This window comes from Taudactylus pleione, unplaced genomic scaffold (genome assembly GCF_031769625.1).
Source record: "Taudactylus pleione unplaced genomic scaffold, aTauple2 ptg000372l, whole genome shotgun sequence".
Taxonomy (NCBI): Eukaryota; Metazoa; Chordata; class Amphibia; order Anura; family Myobatrachidae; genus Taudactylus; species Taudactylus pleione.
In genome coordinates, this window is record NW_028284773.1 from 4,010,624 (window position 1) to 4,025,571 (window position 14,948).

A 14,948-nucleotide genomic window follows, 5' to 3' on the forward strand; every position below is an offset into this window, starting at 1 on the left:
GAAAATGTGCCTGCAAAATTTCCAAACTATTATTGAGCAGAGGAAAAGAAGAGACATGGAATATTAAAGTAAACTGAATTAGAAGACATGACAGGCTAGGGAAAGAAAAGAAGTGGGAAGACATTATTTCTAAGAAATAAACTGAAATTGGCACTGAATACAGTAAGCTATGAGTTGTTTGTGAAACGAGCGAGTCAGTACAAATATTAGCAAGTGTAGGTTCTTATAATGCGCAAAGAGAGGCCAGTGAAGATTGTCCAGGTGATGCAGACAGCAGTTGCCTGTAGTGTAGATATTGTGAACTTACATTTCTTGATTATACTTTGTCCATATGTTCTTGTTGAAGAATAGTTTAAGGTTACAGCGGTCTCCTTCAGTTTAACTTTGGTTTAATGCTGGTATAGTGCCGAATTTGGTAAGAAATGCACTTTTACAAATTATGCACTTATAATAATTATGCCCTACACAGCCCAAGGGTCTTCAGCCTTCCTATGAACTTAAATAGTCAGTGCTTGCATGTGTATGCAATGAATACAATCAACGCCCAATACCCTCCCACTAATATGGCTAGCAATAAATGTCCTAACATAAACAAACAGGGAATGCCACAAAGCTAAGAAGAACTAGGTCTAATAATCTATTCACTTTGCAAATAATTCTAAATTAGATGATCTGTAACAATGATGAGGTTACCTAGTATGCAGTACACTTTGCAAATAATTCAAAATTAGATGATCTGCAACAATGATGAGGTTACCTGACAATTAAAAAGAAATATGTGTCAGTTCAGTCAATATCAGCTGAAGATGTCATCTAATAATGCCGGTATAATGCAGAATTTGGTAAGAAATGCACTTTTACAAATTATGCACTTATAATAATTATGCCCTACACAGCCCAAGGGCCTTCAGCCTTTATATGTATATATATTATAATATAGCATAGGCTATTTTAGCCGGGTCCTATTTCTAAAAGACAAAAAGCACCCTGCCCTCCGGCGCGACACATCACTGAAACAGCCTGCAGGTGCCGTCTCCACCCGCGGGTCGCAGTGTACCGCAGGCTGGGAAAACTGCTGGTGAATGGATGCCAGGCGCATGCATTCACACTCGCCTAGATGTGCCCTCTCTCTAGGACGTTGGACTAGAGTGAACATGAATGAAAATATATATATATATATATATATATATATACTGTTTGTGTGTGTGTCTATATCTATATATATATATATATATATATATTCAACTTTTATTGACAGGGGCCCCCCACACGTTTGTTGCCCAGGGGCCCCCATAGACCTTAATCCGGTCCTGTTCATATCGCCTCACTGATGCTAGGAGGAGGTGTGGCCTTAGTCCGTGGATGTCCTAGCAGGCTCAGCACAGCCATGCCGCCTCCCAGCATCAGTGAGTAGAGTCGTATCAGAGGATGTGCGGGGTAGTTGCTGCTGGCCAGCAAACTGCTTCCTAGTTACAGGCTGAAGTAGTTTGCAGGAGGGTTCAGCGGCTACTTCTCACACTGTAATGAGTTGAGCTGGTTGTAAGAGGAGTCTGGCCCAATAGCAACTGCACCCACGGTAGCTACGTCCCTGCAAGTAACAGGAGTGGATGCACCTGGAATACGCTAGGTAGTGTGACTTTAATTTTAGTACAAAAGGTGCTAAATATCGCAATATATAATATACACACATTACAGTAAATTGCCAGGGAGTTCACATTACACATAACCAATTTGAAGCATATGAGATACCAACCAAACTAAAGGCACATTTTTTTTATTTTTACAGACAGCACTAATAAACATATGGGCAGCCTTCCCATTCAGGTCAAGATAGTAAACATACTTTATTTTTTTTATATTAGCATTTGGTTCAACGTAATTTCACTAACAGAGTTGTTGCACTTTAACTTCATTTGCATTAATGGGAGTGACAGACACATTTGATAAATCAGATGTAGCCTCTGGCTGTTGTAATCATCCACTTGCAAATTGCACCAGATTTTGAGAAGCTGCAAGTTCTGTTTCTCTAAGCAGGCACAAATGCAACTTTTTGCTGGCCAACCTGACTCCAATTCGTATCAAGAAATGAATTGCACACCCTTACTATACTTTGGTCACATCTGCATGCACCCTGCGACCCAGCCCTCTTGTCTTAGAGGAAAAGATGCTCCTTTGCATTAAAATATTGTAAGAGCAAGTTGAGATCAAAGAAAAGCTGTAAATTGCATTTACATCTAACTCTGAATGAAGTCCTTAATATGGTTCTGAACACAATAAAAAAATAAAATACTAAACTTATTTGTGTTTCTTTGTCTATATATCTGTTTATGAGAAGTGCAAGGAGAATACTGTGAGTTGTAGTTTTTTTTTTCTGTTTCTCCCGTTTCCCTAATGCACTATTGTTGCATGGATGTCCATGAATTCATCCTTGGTCACATTGCATCATGATCTACATGTTTGTTCTTGAAATGTTTCACTGGCAAATTCTGAAAGGCATAAAATGAAATACGTCTTTATCTGTTCGCCTTCTGTATGAGATCATAGTGTATGTATACTGGAAAGTGTGTTGTGCTACTTTATGATCATGTCTTTGGATTCATTCCTGTGTCTGCCTTACTCTCTGTACTAATCCTGTTCACTAACCAGCAAAGCGTTTCCTGAATTGTAATGACAGGTTGGTAACTAGGAGGTTGCATTCAGTGGTTTGAGCTTGTACAGTAGGTTTGAATGATGCAGGTTTTTGAGGTCCTTCGTAGCTTCCACAGACTTGTTTGCTACAGCATGTTATGGACTCTAGCACAACTAGTGGCACTTAAACTCCTTACACACCATGTTTTTTCTTATTTATTAACCGTGTCAGTCTGCAGTGAATGAACCAAGCTGTCTGGTGGACAGATTTTGCTAAATGCCTCCTCCAATGTCTTTGTTTGTTTGTGTCTGAAGTAAAAACAAAAACAGTCTTGCAATTATAATAAATCACGTGAAACAAACCAAATGTCAGAAACGTGAGAAATATCTCATACAGTACCTAGTGACTAGTAAATGTAGCTTTAAAGAATGGTAAATAGTATATCAGTAAAATTAGGTAGTTTGTCCACTAAACACTTTTTTTGTTTGCTGGTATAACATTTTTAGAGCTCAATCCTATTAGCTGCGAATTGTGTTCTGCCAGCCGGTCTCATGGCAAACTAACGTTTGCAAACCAATTCCAAACTTGCATTGGTTTTTCTGAGGAAACTGGTGTTTTTTTTGTGCGCACCTCCCTTAGCAGGAGGAAAGTTAGGTAAACTCTTTACGGTAAAAATGTCAGGACACAATGTAGAACATCTAGTACACCCCTCCCAATGAATGATCATGCACTTGAAGGGGTTTAAAAAGCATAATTTGGCCAATAAAGACATCAGTTTTCAGGTGAATTTCAATAGTAGGTTAAATGATGTGGGACAGGTATATGTGGCGGTGTAAAGGATGTGGGACAGGTATATGTGGCGGTATAAAGGATGTGGGACAGGTATATGTGGCGGTGTAAAGGATGTGGGACAGGTATATGTGGCGGTGTAAAGGATGTGGGACAGGTATATGTGGCGGTGTAAAGGATGTGGGACAGGTATATGTGGCGGTGTAAAGGATGTGGGACAGGTATATGTGGCGGTGTAAAGGATGTGGGACAGGTATATGTGGCGGTGTAAAGGATGTGGGACAGGTTTGTGGAGGTGTTGTATCGATTTGAGAGGGGTTTTTTGAACTTTCAAAGATAAACATGTTTGTTCCAACTTTTTTACAAACTTGTATTTTACAAACACTGCAAAATTACTATACAGATTTTTCTGTACCCAAAATACTAGAAAGACTTTATTTAGATGAAAAACACTTGCTATCAATTTTCAACCATAAATAAAAAGTGCAAAAATTAGCCATTTGACACCTTTTGAAAAACCTTCAGTACTTTTACTTATGGCCACTTACATCCTTCTATATGGTCCTGCTATCTCAGTTGTCTCATTTTTGGGGTCCAGGATGGTTTCCTCAATTTTTCATGCACTTCTACCATTTTGTAGAAAAGTCGCACACCCTCGCCGCAACTATAGCAAATTTGCATTTCTAATTGCATCTTGGGTGCATGCATTCGTGCAATGTATGAGAGTTTCATAAAACAAATTTGCATTCTTAGGTGAGAGTTTAATAGAATTGAGCCCTTAGTATTGAGAGAATTCAAGTAGCTATCCTAGTAATAGTTACCATAATCACTTGAATGGTGTAGCCTGTTGCTGGTGTTTCATGACAGTGATATATTAAATAAAAAAATGTGCTTGCATTTTATGAAATAAGGTTAGTGTAATGTATGCAATACCGGAGTACTATGTTGGTGAGTGAGTAGTATCTGTGGGAGATGGATACCTTGCTTTCTAGGGCTTTCACTTTTTTTTTTTTTTTTTTTTTTTATATCTAAACCTACTGTGTGCATACTGTGAGCCTCGTTAAGGTTGACATTCACAATATTACAGCTACACATAACACCTATCCTGGTATAGTAAGCATTATACCTGAACTTTAAAGTGGTGGAAATAAAATAGTGTGATGTGTTGTCTAGTTTTCATACTTAGAAAATGTAAAATGCCTTCAGTCACTATTGCTAGTTCTATTTTTTTTAAAAGTTGGTGGATCTACTTATTTATACATTGGGTCCATGTATTACTGTACAGTATGTGAGAGAATTATAATAATAAAAATAGGGCCGGTTCTATACCAAATAAAGCCAGTGTTGAAAAATGGTTTGAGTGCCCTCAAAGAGAGAGTGCATTCAGAAACTGATATATTGTAATCCTCAATCTATTCAGTGATACCTAAAATTGTGCGTTGCTTAAGCCATGAACATTGATGATTTTACCTGTTTTTCCTCATAGTGTACAGCTTAGTGAAAATGGTATAAAATGTCCTTTTTATGTTAGACTTACTGTCATTTCACATCAGGTCACCCGGAAAAAAATGAAATGTCCGCAACCCATCTCAGATCTTTACGAAAAAATTTTAGTTGAGGATGTAAAAAAAAAAAATCTTTCTGCCAAATATCTCGACTGTGTGACCATTAGCTTCTGAAATAATGATTTTTCAATGTATTTATTTACTAATCGCGGCTTACTTATACCAGTTTATTTGAAGTACTGTATCATGGGTGTTTATTAAGGAATCGCCACAAAATTTGGACCCCTAAGGTAAATTTTCCTCCCGAACCCAAAAATCCAAACCAAATGACTTTATTTGCCTTACATTTCGGGTTAAGGAAAACATTTTAGCTATTGGAACAGAACTAAAAATGCTAGGTTAAATCCGCATTAGATATCCCATTTTTTTTAGGTGCTTATCAAAGGTACAGTCAGGTGCATAAATATTGGGACATTGACAGAATTTTCATATTTTGGCCTCTATTCACCACCACAATGGCTTTGAAATGAAACAAACAAGATGTGCTTTAACTGCAGACTTTCAGATTTAATTTGAGGGTAATTACATCCAAATCAGGTGAACGGTGTAGGAATTACAACGGTTTCTATATGTGCCTCCCACTTTTTAAGGGGCCAAAAGTAATGGGACAAACTAAACAATCCTAAATCTAACTTTCACTTTTTAATACTTTGTTGATAATCCTTTGCAGGCAATTACAGCCTGAAGTCTGGAAAGCATAGACATCACCAGACGCTGGGTTTCATCCCTGGTGATGCTCTGCCAGGCCTCTACTGCAAATGTCTTCAGTTCCTGCTTGTTCTTGGGGTATTCTCCATTCAGTTTTGTCTTCATCAAGTGAAATGCATGCTCAATTGGATTCAGGTCAGGGGATTGACTTGGCCATTGCATAACATTCCACTTTTTAGCCTTAAAAACTCTTTGGTTGCTTTTGCAGTATGCTTCGGGTCATTGTCCATCTGCACTGTGAAGCGCCGTCCAATGAGTTCTGAAGCATTTGACTGAATATGAGCATATAATATTGCCCAAAACACTTCAGAATTCATTCTGCTGCTCTTGTCAGCAGTCACATCATCAATAAATACAAGGAAACCAGTTCCATTAGCAGCCATACATGCCCATGCCATGACACTACCACCACCATGCTTCACTGATGAGGTGGTATGTTTTGGATCATGAGCAGTTCCTTTCCTTCTCCATACTCTTCTCTTCCCATCACTCTAGTAAAAGTTGATCTTTGTCTCATCTGCCCATAGGATGTTGTTCCAGAACTGTAATGGCTTTTTTAGATGTTGTTTGGCAAACTCTAATCTGGTCTTCCTGTTTTTGAGGCTCACCAATGGTTTACATCTTGTGATGAACCCTCTATATTCACTTTTGTGAAGTCTTCTCTTGATTGTTGACTTTGACACATATACACCTACCTCCCTGGAGAGTGTTCTTGATTTGGCCAACTGTTGTGAAGGGGTTTTTCTTCACCAGGGAAATAATTCTTCTGTCATCCACCACAGTTGTTTTCCGTGGTCTCCCGGGTCTTTTGGTGTTGCTGAGCTCTCTGATGCATTCTTTCTTTTTAAGAATGTTCCAAACAGTTGATTTGGCCACACCTAATGTTTTTGCTATCTCTCTGATGGGTTTGTTTAGATTTTTCAGCCTAATGATGGCTTGCTTCACTGATAGTGACAGTTCTTTGGATCTCAGATTGAGAGTCGACAGCAACTGATTCCAAATTTCAAATGTCACACCTAGAATCAACTCCAGACCTTTTACCTGCTTAATTGATAATGAAATAATGAGGGAATAGCCCACACCTGTCCATGAAATAGATTTTGATTTGATAGTCCCATTACTTTTGCCCCCTTAAAAAGTGGGAGGCACATATAGAAACCGTTGTAATTCCTACACCGTTCACCTGATTTGGATGTAATTACCCTCAAATTAAATCTGAAAGTCTGCAGTTAAAGCACATCTTGTTTGTTTCATTTCAAAGCCATTGTGGTGGTAAATAGAGGCCAAAATATGAAAATTCTATCAATGTCCCAATATTTATGCACCTGACTGTATATATAACTACCACAAAAAAAAAATCAGCATGGTACTCTTTCATAGTGGAGAAAATAAAATGTTGACGTTCGATTTCTGTTCTGTTCTGTACAGCATACATAATTTACACAAGAAACCATGTGGTTAAATCCCATACTAATAAAGTGAACAAAACTGAGGCAGAAACTGATGGGAAGAGGATTCTCTTTCTAAACTGAAACTTTCCATAGAAGGAGAGAGACAGACAGAAATATAGTCAATCATGGCAGCTGCTCCTCCGAAGTGCACATTGTGCAGTGGGTCCACGCTGACCAAAGTAAATTGGTTACAATCACTAGTACTGTGGAACAGTACCCTGAAGTTATTTGTAGTACTGTTGATGATGCAACAGCCCATCTGTACACAGAATAGTCCCAGGCTAAATACCTACGCAAGTTGAAGGAAACCATACGACCAGAAACAGAAGCTATTGTGTTACTAGATTTTGCAGAAAATTATTCATTCGTGTGTCAGGATGCAATTCAAGGATTCCACTGGGGCACTTCACAAGCAACACTCCACCATTTGCTGTATATTTTAGGCAAGATGATTGTGACACTTTAAACTGTATGAGTCTGTGCGTTATAAGTGATACCCGTGACCATGTAGCCATAACTGTGCCTGCCTTCATTACGGTAGTTATGAAACACTTAGCAGAACTATTACCAAAACTGGAGTATGTTCACTGCTTTTAGTGATGGTGCTAGTGCACAATACAAAAACTGCAAAAACTTTCTGAGCTTATGCTTCCATAAGGATGACTTGAACATTCTAGAGTTACCTCTCTCTGGCGTTGGTGAGTGCAGCAGGAACCTTAATATAACTTTCTCCTGTAGGTTTTGGTAGCAGTGAGAACTGCCTTTGGTAGTGAGTAACATGGAAAGATAGATTAGCTGCCACTGGAATGAACCGCACTGGGACCGGCAGGAACAACTTGCAGAATCGGACTGGGACCGGTAGGAATAAATTGCAGAATCGGACTGGGACCGGCAGGACCAACTTGCTGAACCGGACTGGGTCCTGCAGGAGCAACTTGCAGAACCGTGCTGGAACCGGCAAGAGCCTGGAACAGTTTAGCACAGACACTGTGAGACTGCAATACAGTAACTTGTCTCACTGCAGGAAGTAACTATTGTTCAGCACTAAATGCTGTCAGTGCAGGATACTTATACCCTAGGTCTCCCAGGGATTGGCTGATGCAGTCAGGTGGTCTGGTAGCAGCGTTCTGAGTGGTGGAGGAAAGTGAGGTGACTGGATCCAACATGGTTGCGCCCATACTGAGTTTAGGAGGGAACTTTGGTGTGCAGCCCTGAGTACTAGCATGCTGTGGAAGTGTAGAGGGAACAGCATGCACAGAGAGCAATTGTATTTTCAGCAGTTCAAAGATAGCTTGGAAGAAATAGCAGAGTCTAAATGCACACACTGGAAGTGTTGCAGCCTGCATGTTTGAGCAAATCTCCCAGGCAATTAGAAAATCCAGATCCACAGATCAGATGGTAAGTCACAAGACCGAACAAATGAAAGAAATAGTCAGGATCCTGACACAGAGTACCATGCAATTTTTTGTGTGGTAATTATGGATACCTTAAGCACCTAAATAAATTGGGATATCTGATTTTAATTTAACCTAGCGTTTTTAGTTATGTTCCAAAAGCTCGCATTTATGCCGTAACTTGAAATGTAAGGCAGATGGTTTGGATTTTTGGGTTCAGGAGGAAGTGTTACCTTAGGGGTCCAAATTCCGTGGTGAGTCTTAAAATAAACTGGAATAAATATGCCATGGTTAGTTTAATAAATTGAAAAATCTATATTTCAGAAATTAATGGTTAATCATTCGAGATATTAGGCAGAAATCTCTTTTAACTAAAAAGTTTTTGTAAAGATCTGAGATGGGTTGTGGACACACCTGGTTGAACTGATATGGAATGACCCATCTGACATATGATGGTAATTAGCACAATGGCATCAAAATTGGTACGGCAGTTATGATTGTTGCCTCCCTCTCTAGGACACCCTTCAAGCAAGAGTTGTAATGGAGATTGCCCTCTAGAAATCGTATGCACCAATAATGTATGTAGATCATGACACATCACCCAAAACCCACCCCCCATAAATGCATCAACTGAGAGGCCATGTAAAAGAGACAGATTCGGGAGCGTTAGACCACCCAATACACTCCACTGACATAGGGTCCTAAACTTAATCTGAGAGCACTTGTCTGGCCAAACTAGGGAAAAAAGGTAGGTAGCTATCTATTAGAAGGAAAATTTGAGGGGAAATATTAGCAGGGGCCTGCTGAAATGCAGGACATTACGAGGGATAAAATATGACACAGACAACATGATCCAAATCCACAAATATTTAAACTGGAAAGTCCATTCCAAAAGGGTTATCGAGGCCTCAACAGAGGAGGAAGGACAATGGACAGGAAGTATACTGGATTTATGTCAATGTGTATGTGCAGCCCATAGAAAGTGCCTAAGGAGTCCACCACTGAGAGAAAGGTGACCAGGGACTCAAACAAGTATAAGAGCATGTCATCTGCGTAAGGAGCCACTTTGTCCAGCCATTGTTAAATCTGAATCCCCCGTATGCCTTGGAGATTCTGATTATTATTTATTACTAGTTATTTATATAGCGCACGTTCCGCAGTGCTTTATTATTTGGCCGTTCACACTAATCCCTGCCCCAGTGGAGCTTACAATCTATATTACCTAACGCATGCTCACACACATTCACTAGGGTTCATTTTCATTGGGAGCCAAGTAACCTTCCAGTATATTTTTGGAATGTGGGAGGAAACCGGAGCACCCGGAGGAAACGCACGCAAGCACAGGGAGAATATATAAACTCCACACTGTTATGGCCGTAGTGGGAATCTAACCCACAACCTCAGTGCTGTGAGGCTGTAATGCTAACCATTACACCATCTGTCTTGTACCCCTAGAGAGGCAAAAGGAAGGGGACACAGCCATTAATAATCCTTTTATTTAAGTAGGAAACAATGTTCATGATAGACATTATGCCACTGTGGGAAAAAAGCATTGGCAATTAAGTTGGCATTCAAAACACTCAGGGCTACATTTTGGGAAAATCTTGGTAATTTACTGATCATGCTACTTTGAAATGGATGTCTGAGACTTACAAGTTGATTAATGGCATTGCAATATTTTAAATTCTTAGTGGAACATAGGCCAGGAAGCCTAAGGGCCAATGCACATGCTCTGTCCTGTGTCTTTTGTTTAGGGACTACAAATGTTTTCCGCCCCACAGGCTCAAACAGGAGGCAGTGGGAGAGATAGCGTATGTGAGAAAACCACTGAGAAAGTTGTTGATCGAGGTATATGTGTCCCAGTTTCTTAACTTCTGTGTGGTAATTTTCCAGGTAATCAGCAGCCTTATTGCCAGACCACCTGATAGAGGATGATAAAAGGTGTCTGTTTTTCTGGGCCACCTCTCACTTCCTGGGGAGCAGACTGACAGACCTGTTGGAAGACACTACTATGACTTTATGTTGTACTTATATGCTGTTTTGTGTGAGTTGGTCTCCCTCTCTAAGGGTGGAAGGACTTATGTACCGTATAGTTTATTGCTGGAAGGACCTATGTATAGTTACTGCCAGACAGGCCAGGTTTTATTTTTAGCTGCGAAATAAAACTAGCTGCGTGTACTCATACCAAGACATTGGACTGGTGTGCTATTAATCAAATGCTGCTAGAGAAGTGCTATGCAGCTTGTTTACCATAGGTACCAAATCCATCTGAACAAGTTTTACAGCAATGGAAAACAAAAAACACTGAGGATATGCATTTGAAGTAACCTCTTCCCCCTTCTTGGTCATATATTCTTGACATGCCATACATCATATTTACATATGTCACAAAGATATTTTGCCCTTTAATATAGAGCTGCTTCCAAGTCCAAATACATTTGGATTTGGAAGCAAATTGGGATTTGGTACATTTTAGCATGAAATGTAATTTTAAAATACATGAAGAAGTAGTTCCATTACACTACAAAGAACGTTTGACTGTAACTATTATGTTACTTAATAGCAAGTATTCCCTTCTATAGTTTATTTTTAAGTTAAGTTTTTTTTCTGTTAACACATGTTCTTTTTTTTTTTTTCTCTCTACAATATTTTTCAGTCATCATAAACAACTGAGGTATTCTCATCATCATTTTCTTGTACTAGTGTATTACCATCTACAATGTGTTTATTAAATGGCAACTGGTTTACATCTTTGTGCCCCATGGCTGCTAGCAGTGCCGCCATATCTTTCTTTTTACACTCTTAGGGCCATATTCAATTAGGAGCGAAAAGTCTGTTATCAGCGATAATTTATCGCCGATGACGTCATTTTCACTATTTTAACTTATCCCCATAATCAATTTCAAAGACTTTTTTCGCAGGTGCGAAAAGTCTTTGTAAAAAAAAAACGGGGATAAGTTTTCACCACTGTTTAGGTGATAAAAAAAAATGCAAAATTGGGGTTTTGGGGTGCAGAATAAAATAAAATAGCCTGCATCCTTTGGAATGTCCCCTTAAAGTAATCTGTGTAATTTTTTAAAAAAAAAAAGTTCCTCAGGACATCCCAAAAAAGGTACTTTCATTTTGGGGGCAAAAAAAAATAAACATTGGGGAACAAACCTCTAAACTAGCAAAATCGACTCCGTGGGGTTTCCCAAATATGCTGCTGGTGTTTTCTAGAATGCAGCTGGTTGCGGAAGGTAGATGTTTGAATAATTTAAAAAAAATCAGTTTAGGGACTTAAAAATATGCTTGCACCCATTTTCATGTACCCCAAATTTGATGGGACTAGTTATCTTTTTATTTTTAAAAAGCTAAGTGCTATTCTTCACCACTTCTTCAAAGCTGCATTTATGCACCTGCCGCGGCTATTTATAAACCCCAATTACCTTCAGCAGACCAAGTTGGGGGTACCCATAGTGATCCTTCATGTCAGACCATCTTTTGGGGGGTGACAGGCTGATTTCCCCCAAACTGACAGGAGTTTTCGATACCTTTCTGCCGGGTCCCATTTTCGCCGATTCCTAATTGAATACGGGGTAAGCAGGCACGTGCCAAATACTTTATCCCCTCCTAAAACGGCGATGATGGCGAAAAATCTGACCTCTGACTTTTCGCCTAAAATTGAATATGGCCCTTAATCTTGGTACACACTTGTCCAATCCTCAGGAGATCAGACTTATACAATCCTTCTGCAGACCTGGTCGCAGATTCTACATCCAATCTATGCATACACACACACTTGTCAAATTTTTCAGCTGACTTCTAATCTGCATCTGTTGAAACAGCTTGCTGAAAGGATAGAATCACCATACACACACTTCCAATCTTTGGCAGACCGGCTGCCACTCACTGGGATGAATTGGGAGAATAATTGGACAAACCAGTCTAAGGAGTGTACAAACTTCTAAATTGGTCTGGTCTCCTGATTTTTCAGCAGGTTTAAAAATCTTTTCACAAGACCTGAAGACCAAAATTGTCTGAAACCAGAGGTTGAAAATTGGACAAGTGCCCAGCTTAACACTGCTCTTCCTTTATGTTTGCTATCACAAGATCATACCTCAATCATCGCCTTATCTTGTGTCTATAGACAGGTTCCACACTATAAGCAGAAAAAAGTCCAACCAAACAAGACTTGCCTGAATTGTCAGTCTTTTAGCCTCACTAATTGTGAACCCTTTTGTGGTTGGTACTAAACATTGTGCTACTTCTTGCCAGTTCACCCATTTAAAATTTGATCCTAGAATGTGAACTGGCCCAGCATTAGCTGCTGCTGAATGGCTTCTTTCTGCTGAGGAGAATGGATGGTGTAGGTTTGTCTGTCTGTGTGTGTGTGGGGGGGACAGGATGCATTATTAGGTGCTGAGTGGGCGTGTTAATGAATTAATATGTTGATAGGTGCTGTGTGGGAAGAGCTTTATGGGAGCTGATAGGGTGGATGAAAGTGTTAATGGATTCTGGGAGGCAGAAAATTCCACCAATGAAATTGAAACACGATTTGGTACCTTTAGAACAAATTGGTAGTTTGGATCTGAAAGTAATCTATTATTGCTAGAACTTCTAAAAAAAATTTGGGGGATTTGGTACATTTTGGAAACAAAAAAAAAAAAATATATATATATATATATATATATATATATATATATATAATATTTCCAAGAATTAGGGGTGCACTCACCAGTCTCTGAAGTTGGTAGAACAGAGATTTTTATTCCATTGTGACAGCAAGTAATGACATATATATTGTCGAAGCTGAATAATTGGCTGAGACAAGATCAGTTTAAAATTGAAGCGTGCGTGACGCCATCTTGCAAATGGCAGCTAGACTCCATTTTAGAAACAAGAATCTGCAAGACGCCATTTTGTGACCAGCTTCATTTCAAGTTACAACTCAGGAGCTAAGAACAGATGGCAATGTTTTTGTTAATCTACCAAGGGCAACTGGAAGAATAAGCTTTCTGAGTAAAAGTAAATAGAATAGACAATGGGTATTTTTACATACAAATTGGGAATCCCTGGATGCAGATAAAGTATAGTTGTGGCAATTGTAATATAATCCAGGCATTGATCTACACAATTGGATTTGTCTGAATCCTAAACAGGTTTTAGCCCCACACACAGACAGGATGGCCCCAACTTCACAGCTTCATTCACAGTTCACACACGAGTCTGGGAGAACAAAAGAGGTTTTTTCCTTTGAACACAGGACAGGTGGGGGCCTGCTGACAGAGGGCATGTGGAACTGCAATGCTCAGCAATCCACACTGCTGGATGTTCACTTCATGTATGAGAAATTATGCACTTAAATCTCACCCATTAATAACTAGCGTCCTTATATCAAACCCCGAATACCCACACATTACATATTCACACATAAGGTTCAATAAGCTCTAAAGTGTATGATTTAAGTTGGTTCAGTTAAATGCTGAGAAATAAAGATATTTGATAACTAAGGTATTATACGTGCTAAACAAGTCGTGTTTGGAGTTGTACTGATGCGTATTCTTTTTACAGTATTCCGGTGTCATCGGTGAGGAGATCGCATCATGCATTCTCGAGTTATGGATCGCAGAGCCTACAAGCAAAAAAATGTATATTTTAGGAACAGCTGTTAGGATGTTGCAGGGGGTGTGAAGAGGAAGATCCCCAGCTGTTAGAGGCAGGGAGAGTCTGTTTGAACCAGCCTGTTAAATGTGCTGTAACAGATGCTTCTCCCCTGGGAACCAATGACATCAGCAACAGACTTCCCTATTGTCCTGTTTATTCTGGGGGGGTATAAATATGATTGCACGAACGCTGGTTCTCAGTCTTCATGCTGAACGCTGTATGACTAGGGGTCTCTTGCTGATGCCGATCTCTGGGTCCGGAAGCGCCTGTATATGTATACAGTACTTGGGTCTGTATAATTTTCCTTTTGCGCCTAAATTGTGTCTTGATCAATTGCGTGTAACTGTCTGAACTTTTACCTGAATATCACTTGTGCTTTGGAACCACAGATTCCACGTCTAAGTCTTTATTTATGGTATGACTGCGTACGCAAATTAGCGTCATCCTTAGAGGTTTATAGGAAGGGTTTTAGAAGGTACAGGCAGGGGTATATAGAGGTTTATTTTAATATCAACAGATGGGGCTCATCGAGTGAAGTCACTTACCTACTCACACGGCACATACGGCTATCGATGCCTCAGCAAAGGGTGGCGTGGCCACATGCAGGGTTTTCCTGCAACCGCTTTGTGCTGAAAAATCGCTATCCGTTTTCGTGTGAACCAAGGAAGCTGACTAGAATCTAGGGACAAGAAAGGAAAAAGTTTGTTCTCCTTTGTTGATAGAACCTAACGCTTAGAGGGGTGCCGCAGTATTGAGTACGCGGCTG

The 14,948-nt window shown here is 39.6% G+C and overlaps 1 protein-coding gene and 1 pseudogene across 4 annotated transcripts in view; one reads left to right on the top strand and one right to left on the bottom strand.

Annotated features, from left to right (window-relative positions):
• Nucleotides 1-11,320, bottom strand: part of LOC148508251 (uncharacterized) — a 38,712-nt pseudogene extending 27,392 nt beyond the window's left edge.
• The window catches only part of LPP (LIM domain containing preferred translocation partner in lipoma), a 429,876-nt gene that overhangs the window by 268,672 nt on the left and 146,256 nt on the right, over nt 1-14,948 (top strand). The gene's annotated exons all lie outside the window — the stretch shown is intronic.